This window comes from Triticum dicoccoides, chromosome 7A, assembly GCF_002162155.2.
Source record: "Triticum dicoccoides isolate Atlit2015 ecotype Zavitan chromosome 7A, WEW_v2.0, whole genome shotgun sequence".
Classification (NCBI taxonomy): domain Eukaryota; kingdom Viridiplantae; phylum Streptophyta; class Magnoliopsida; order Poales; family Poaceae; genus Triticum; species Triticum dicoccoides.
In genome coordinates, this window is record NC_041392.1 from 486,098,835 (window position 1) to 486,105,860 (window position 7,026).

The window sequence follows — 7,026 nt, forward strand, 5'->3', positions numbered from 1 at the left end:
AGCCCAGAGATCGAGATGAAGTCTTCTGGAATACGTTACTGCTTAGTATAGAACAAACCAGCTCTCTATTAAAACACAAATAGGAATACATGGTCTCCGATATTACAATGAATAACATCGGCACGGCGACACTACGCCAACCACGCTTGCTCTATACAAGCAGCATAACAAATCAAGGCAGCGGAACAATGAATGGCGACGATGGACTCCGGTCTGCAAGGAATCTGGCTGGAACGTTTATCCTAGCTCACGAACATAGGAACAACACCAAACAAGCAAGCAATCCAGGCACGACCTGCAAACTGGCATGACCCGCCGGGTCAGTACATTGAATGTACTTGTAAGCTCACAATAACTAGAAGCATTCAAGACAAACAACAGCATGGCAATTACATGTTAAGCAAGAATTATCATGAGATCATCAAGATAACATGGCATGAACAACATGAACATAATATCGCTAGAACAATATGAGCATGGCATGAACATATAAATCTGACGAGACTAGCATGCAACATGATGACCCTATATGCACCACTTATTTTGCTCGGGTTACCTCGTAACCATCACATGCATCACTTACCAACCTCGGACATCACACGATCATCTCAGGATCAAATCAAGCTTGGTATAAACAATATCGTAGTAATCATTAAATGACCACAAGGAGCTTGATCTTTACCCACGATTCTCGCACAACATCACAAATACTTATCAACTTGGTATCCTCGATACCACAATGATCATCTCACGATCACAAGCGAACACATTCTTGGCTCAACGGGTTACCTCGTAACCAAATGGTGATCATTCACGGATCACAGCACCAACTTATCTCATCATCGAACCGGGGTTGTTATTAAGCACATTATTATTATTATTACTATTGACCCATAGTGTGACCGACACGAACTAGGCCCTTATCCGCGGGCACGACTATCAATAGATTTATACACACTAGCACACTGTACCCACACCACGGAACCCATGGCCTCGCACTCCCATTCGGGCGGACCAACGGTGTTCCGACAAAACTGTCCTACTACCTTGACACTCTCCTGGTCACTCCGACCAACACCCCCTCGGGGTTCAGTCCTGGGTGGCCCCGTGCCTACCAAAGGCACCAACGGCCACCATCGTGGCAAATCATAAACGGTCCCAAACGGGGACAAAAAGGCGCCTAACAACTATGGGCACACAAGGCTTATGTCCGCCTACCTGATTAGGGTAGCGCGCGCCCATAACCTTCCCTCGTTGGAGGCACCGGCGAGAGGCACGACAATAGACCCAGTTAGGACCTTCCCACTAGGTAAGTGTGGTTGCACTGATCAGCTCGATATGGTGGCACCATGACTCAACCAACAGTTGTTCAAGTTCAATTAATTCCGATTAAACTTGAATGTAAGAAGCTGAGTCATATTAAAATAACATGATGCAATAACAACGCATGAACATGAATCAACATAAACATGGATGTGCAACATATTCATCGAGAATAACCATAATGAAACATTAACCAGATGATCATGGTAAGCTGACGGACATAACATTACACATGAGCATATCTTGACCACTAGCATCATAAATAAATAACATGCAAGAACTCATCCAGACTACTACCAAGTAAACATATAACCAGCAGGATACAAAGTAACATGCATATCAACGACACTAGATAACAACTCATAAATATGCATCCGAAAGAACACACTGCTACTACTATCAAGTATGACAGATAACAATAATACTAGTAATAAGTGCAAGATAACAAGATGCAAAAGAGCATAGTATCACCGTGAAAACGAATCTATAAGCATCACTGAAACAACGATAACCATATCAAAACAAGCAGACATTTATTAAATATTCAAGTTGGAAACCATGGCTACTGCATGACTATCATGCAAGTGGTTGTTGTGGCTTGCCTGGGGGTGACGGAGACTCCGGGAAGAAGTACGGTAAAGCCGCGGAACGAAACGTCGGGTAGTTCTTTCTCGGAGGGGCTGATTAGAGGCAGGGGAAAAATGGTCATTTTCACTATACCACCTAGTGAAAATGTTAACAAAAGATAGAGCTCGACGATACGAAGAAGTGATCATTGGTTTTACCTCAATCGGAATTACGGTTGCGGAGTTATGAGGTGTGGAAGAAGAAGGACCAATCTGTGAATATTTCTTCAGCAAACAAATCCCTGAGTGGATAAGACAGAAACGGATTTCAGAAAATACGCTTTTGGAATAGAGAAAGTGCATTTTTGGCCGCAGTAGAAGAGAAATACGTTTACCGGAACGGAAAACGCATTTTCAGCAAAATAAGGAAAGGAATACACTTACGTCAAATGAAAACGTACTACAGGAAAACCCGTTTCCACTTACATGACGTGGCAGTGGTGGTCAACGGCCAGAGGATGACTTGCGGGGCCCACCTTATCCTTCTCTCTCCTTCCCCTGTCTTCTTCTTCCTCCCGTGCCTGGCCACGACAGAAAGCAGGGGAGGAGGACAGGGGCGCTGCCGGCGCTGGCCCCGCCGACTCCGGCCACTCCAGGCCAAGGCGAGAGCACCGGAGGCTTCAGGGTGGCGTGCCGCACCCGTTTAGAGAGGAACTGGACGCCGGGGAGGACGAGAAGAAGCGGAACTTCGAGGGGAACAGAGGGGCGGGCGCCGGTCATTGCACGCGGGGACGACGGCCCTGGTGGCTCCGGTGGCAGGAGAAGAGCGTGGGGAGAGTCGCCGGAGGGTGAGGAAGCTGGTGGTGGCGACTAGAGGGAGTGAGGGGGTCGGGATGGGCGAGACGGGGAGGCAACCGAAAGGATCGCGCGGCAGCCGGACGAGGAGCACGCGGCACCGGCGAGGGGCAAGGGGTTGGGGCGAACCGCGGGGACGAGGGGAAGCTCGTGGACAGCTCGGGAGGAGAGCAGAGGGGCTAGGCACACCGGGACCAAGGAGAGACCGAAGCGGCCATGGCGAACAGAGGCGAGGTGAGGCGATTCCAGTGGGATAGAGAGGCGGGGAAGGAGTGAGTGAGTTGCGGGAGGGCTCGGGGCACGCTTAAATAGCCGAGGGAGGGCTCTAGAGCAACGCTAGCCAGCTTGTGCAGTGCTATAGTGGTGGACAGAGGCTGGGCATGGCACATGCATGGTGTTTGCAACGCATTTAAGGCGAACCATGACGAGACAGCGACGCAGGGAGATGTAGTCGATCACGGGGAAGCTCCAGGACATGGTTGGACGTCGAGACGAGGAGGGAGGAGACGAGCACAGTGGCCGGACCGAGCTAGAGCTTGCAATGTGCGTGACGCCAGCATGATCACCATGGGCACTGGTGCAAACGGCGCGTTTTGGCCGGGCTGACCATGTCCAGTGGATAGACTGTCGTGTCCTCAGTCAAAATGAGGAAATAAATCGTCCAGAGGCAAAGAAGAGATTTGCACTTAGCTCGAAAGTAAATCAACAGGAAGGTGCTTGTAACTTGCTGTGGTGACACCGGCTTGGTAACGTGGTAAATAATTTATCTGGTGATGATAACACACTAAGGTGGTTAAGATGGCAATGTTTCAGCTCAAGAAGGGGAGTTTAGCTAGTGGTTGCTGTAGAAACCACCAGACTGGACAGAAATACAAAACATGAAGTAGCACTCACATATCAATTTGGATTGAGCTGAATTTTGGCATGGCTCAATGATTTGAAGATAGGAAGATGCCCAAAAAGTTTTAGGCCATTTGGATGAGCCAAAATAACACTTGCTTCATATAGCTTTGCTTTGGACAGAAACTTACAAAAATTACACAGGGAAAATGGATTATCCAATTGAGCTAAAACTTGGTGGAGGGAGTTTATATAGGTAGAAGCATGTCCTGGTAAAGTTTCAGCTCAATTGAAGCAATATAAAATATAGTTGCTTCACAAACTGAAAATCTGACCAGAAACTAAGATTTGGAGCTGGGATCACATAGATAAGTTACATGAGCTTAAATTTGGTGGAGGGTCATAATTTGATCATATGAAGGACGTTGCAAATTTTCCACTCATTTGAATATGCCTAGCTTGTACTTCCTTCACAATCACTTCCCTCAGACAGGAACTTTGAAAATTTTCTCAGGAATATTTACTAGGAAAATTGAGTTGAATTTTGGTATGAGGAAATTATTTGGACAGTAAAAGATGTTCGAGAAGTTTGGGATGAATTGGGCAAAGATGAATGGCACTTGCTTCACAAACTGCCATTCAGGACAGAACAGAAAAGGAATTAATTGAGCATGATGGGAAACATGGCCAATGAAATATTTTGCCATATTTGAGGACGATATGACCCAAAAAATTTATGAGAATTATTTGGGAATTTTAGGAGTGACAAAAATATAGGTTGCTTCACAACCTAGGGTTTTAAGGGTTATTCTTTTATCAGAAAAGGAATGTTCCCAATAAAAAGAATATTGGGTTAGGTCAAGGATGGGAATGACATGATCTTGGGATGATGATGAGGGTGACAAGCCACTATAAAACCTAGGAAGTCATGATCTTCCCAAGTTTCAGAACCACATAGCCATGGAAAAGCAAATCAAATCAAAAATCCAAAAAAATCAAACGAAAAAGAAGAGGGCAAAATCCAGGCTGTTACACCACAAGTGTAGGGGATCTATCTAGTCCTTTCAATAAGTTAGAGTGTCGAACCCAACGAGGAGCAGAAGGAAATGATAAGCAGTTTTCAGTAAGGTATTCTCTGCACGCACTGAAATTATCGGCAACAGATAGTTTTGTGATAAGGTAATTTGTAACGGGTAACAAGTAATGAAAGTAAATAAGGTGCAGCAAGATGGTCCAATCCTTTTTGTAGCAAAGGACAAGCCTGGAAAAACTCTTATATAAAGAAAAACGCTCCCGAGGACACATGAGAATTATCGTCAAGCTAGTTTTAATCACCCAGAGCTCGAGCTCTTGAGAGATAGAATCGTGATGTTTGTCAGACAGCATGTGATCGCCAAGGACGCAGGGAAGTAGTTGGCTGGCAAATTCAAGATCGCCAAGAAGGCGCTTGATAACTCTGCTGGAGTTTTGATGTAATTTGTCTGGTCGTGTCTTCCCCGTCTCGGTTACGTGACACGTGGGCTCTCAGTTTTCTAAAGTATTCCGAGGAAATGTAGACACATCGTTTTTGTACCCTACATGGTAATGATTTATTTGAATTGATGACGCAAATTTGTATCGTTCCATAAAATTAATGGTTACTATTACTATGCAAACTTGTGAGATGCAGCCTCTTGGCCACTATGCTGTATGCTGTGTAGGAGTATACATGAAGTTCCATCTGCCCTGAACATTTGGGGTTTAACCAATGATGCCATAACAGACGGTCACTTTGTCATAAAACACGTAGGATTAACTTGTGAATGGTGATTGCTTATATTTCTGACAAATTGATGAGGGGAAGAAGTCTAACTGGACTACTACGGAGAAGTGTCGTTGCTTTCATCTCCTTCCTTAGGCTTGAGCCCTGCCCATATGATCAGGGAGAAGAGGAACTTCTTGAGGTTCACCTTGCCGTTCTTGTTCAGGTCCATCTCCTCTACAACAAGGTACACGCACGAAACATATTACACTTTGGTTTTGTTCTGAATTTCACATGACTTATCTTGTTTATTATGCACATGAAATAGAGGGGGCAGCACAGCAAGAGTAGTAGAGTACCGACTCTGACTGAATAGTACTACCTCTTGAGCACTGCGTTGGATTTCCCCGAAGAGGAGAGGATGATGCAGCAAAGTAGCGTAAGTATTTCCCTCAGTTTTTGAGAACCAAGGTATCAAACCAGTAGGAGGCTACACGCGAGTCCCTTGTACCTACATAAAAACAATAGCTCAATGCAACCAACACGCTTAGGGGTTGTCAATCCCTTCACGGTCACTTACGAAAGTGAGATCTGATAGAGATGATAGATAATATTTTTGGTATAGAGATGCAAAGTGAAAAGTAAAAGGCAAAGTAAAAAAGCAAAGCAATAATAAAGTGATGGGGACTAATATGATGAGAAAGAGACCCGTGGGCCATAGGTTTCACTAGTGGCTTCTCTCAAGAGCATAAGTATTCAACGGTGGGTGAACAAATTACTGTTGAGCAATTGACAGAATTGAGCATAGTTATAAGAATATCTAGGTATGATCATGTATATAGGCATCACGTCTGAGACAAGTAGATCGACTCCTGCCTCCATCTACTACTATTACTCCACTCATCGCCCGCTATCCAGCATGTATCTAGAGTATTAAGTTAAAAACAGAGTAACGCCTTAAGCAAGATGACATGGTGTAGAGGGATAGTTTCATGCAATATGATAAAAACTCCATCTTGTTATCCTCGATGGCAACAATACAATACGTGCCTTGCTGCCCCTTCTGTCACTGGGAAAGGACACCGCAAGATTGAACCCAAAGCTAAGCACTTCTTGTTGGGGAACGTAGCAGAAATTCAAAAAATTTCCTACGTAACACCAAGATCTATCTATGGATAGACCAGCAACGAGTAGAAAGGAGAGGAGAGTTTGCATCTACATACCCTTGTAGATCGCTAAGCGGAAGCGTTCAAGTGAACGGGGTTGATGGAGTCGTACTCGTCGTGATTCAGATCACCGATGACCAAGTGCCGAACGGACGGCACCTCCGCGTTCAACACACGTACAGCCCGGTGACGTCTCCCACGCCTTGATCCAGCAAGGAGAGAAGGAGAGGTTGAGGAAGACTCCATCCAACAGCAGCACAACGGCGTGGTGGTGATGGAGGAGCGTGGCAATCCTGCAGGGCTTCGCCGAGCACCTACGGGAGAGGAGATGTGTCACGGGAGGGAGAGGGAGGCAACCAAAGGCCTTAGGTATGATTGCTCCTCCTTTTCCCCACTATATATAGGGCCAAGGGAGAGGGGAAGGGCGCAGCCTTGCCCCCTCCTCCAAGGAAGGGGTGCGGCTAAGGATGGGGAGGAGTCCATCCTCCCCAAGGCACCTCGGAGGTGCCTTCCCCCTTTAGGACTCTCCCCTTTT

General features: G+C 45.9%; 1 long non-coding RNA gene across 1 annotated transcript; it reads right to left on the reverse strand.

Annotated features, from left to right (window-relative positions):
• Nucleotides 1-1,925: 1,925 nt before the first annotated feature.
• LOC119331812 lies at nucleotides 1,926-3,112 on the reverse strand. The gene is made up of 3 exons (XR_005160657.1): nucleotides 2,376-3,112; nucleotides 2,109-2,191; nucleotides 1,926-2,003 (listed from the first exon to the last, which is right to left on the reverse strand). It is a non-coding gene; the product is annotated as an uncharacterized LOC119331812 (long non-coding RNA).
• Nucleotides 3,113-7,026: the final 3,914 nt, after the last annotated feature.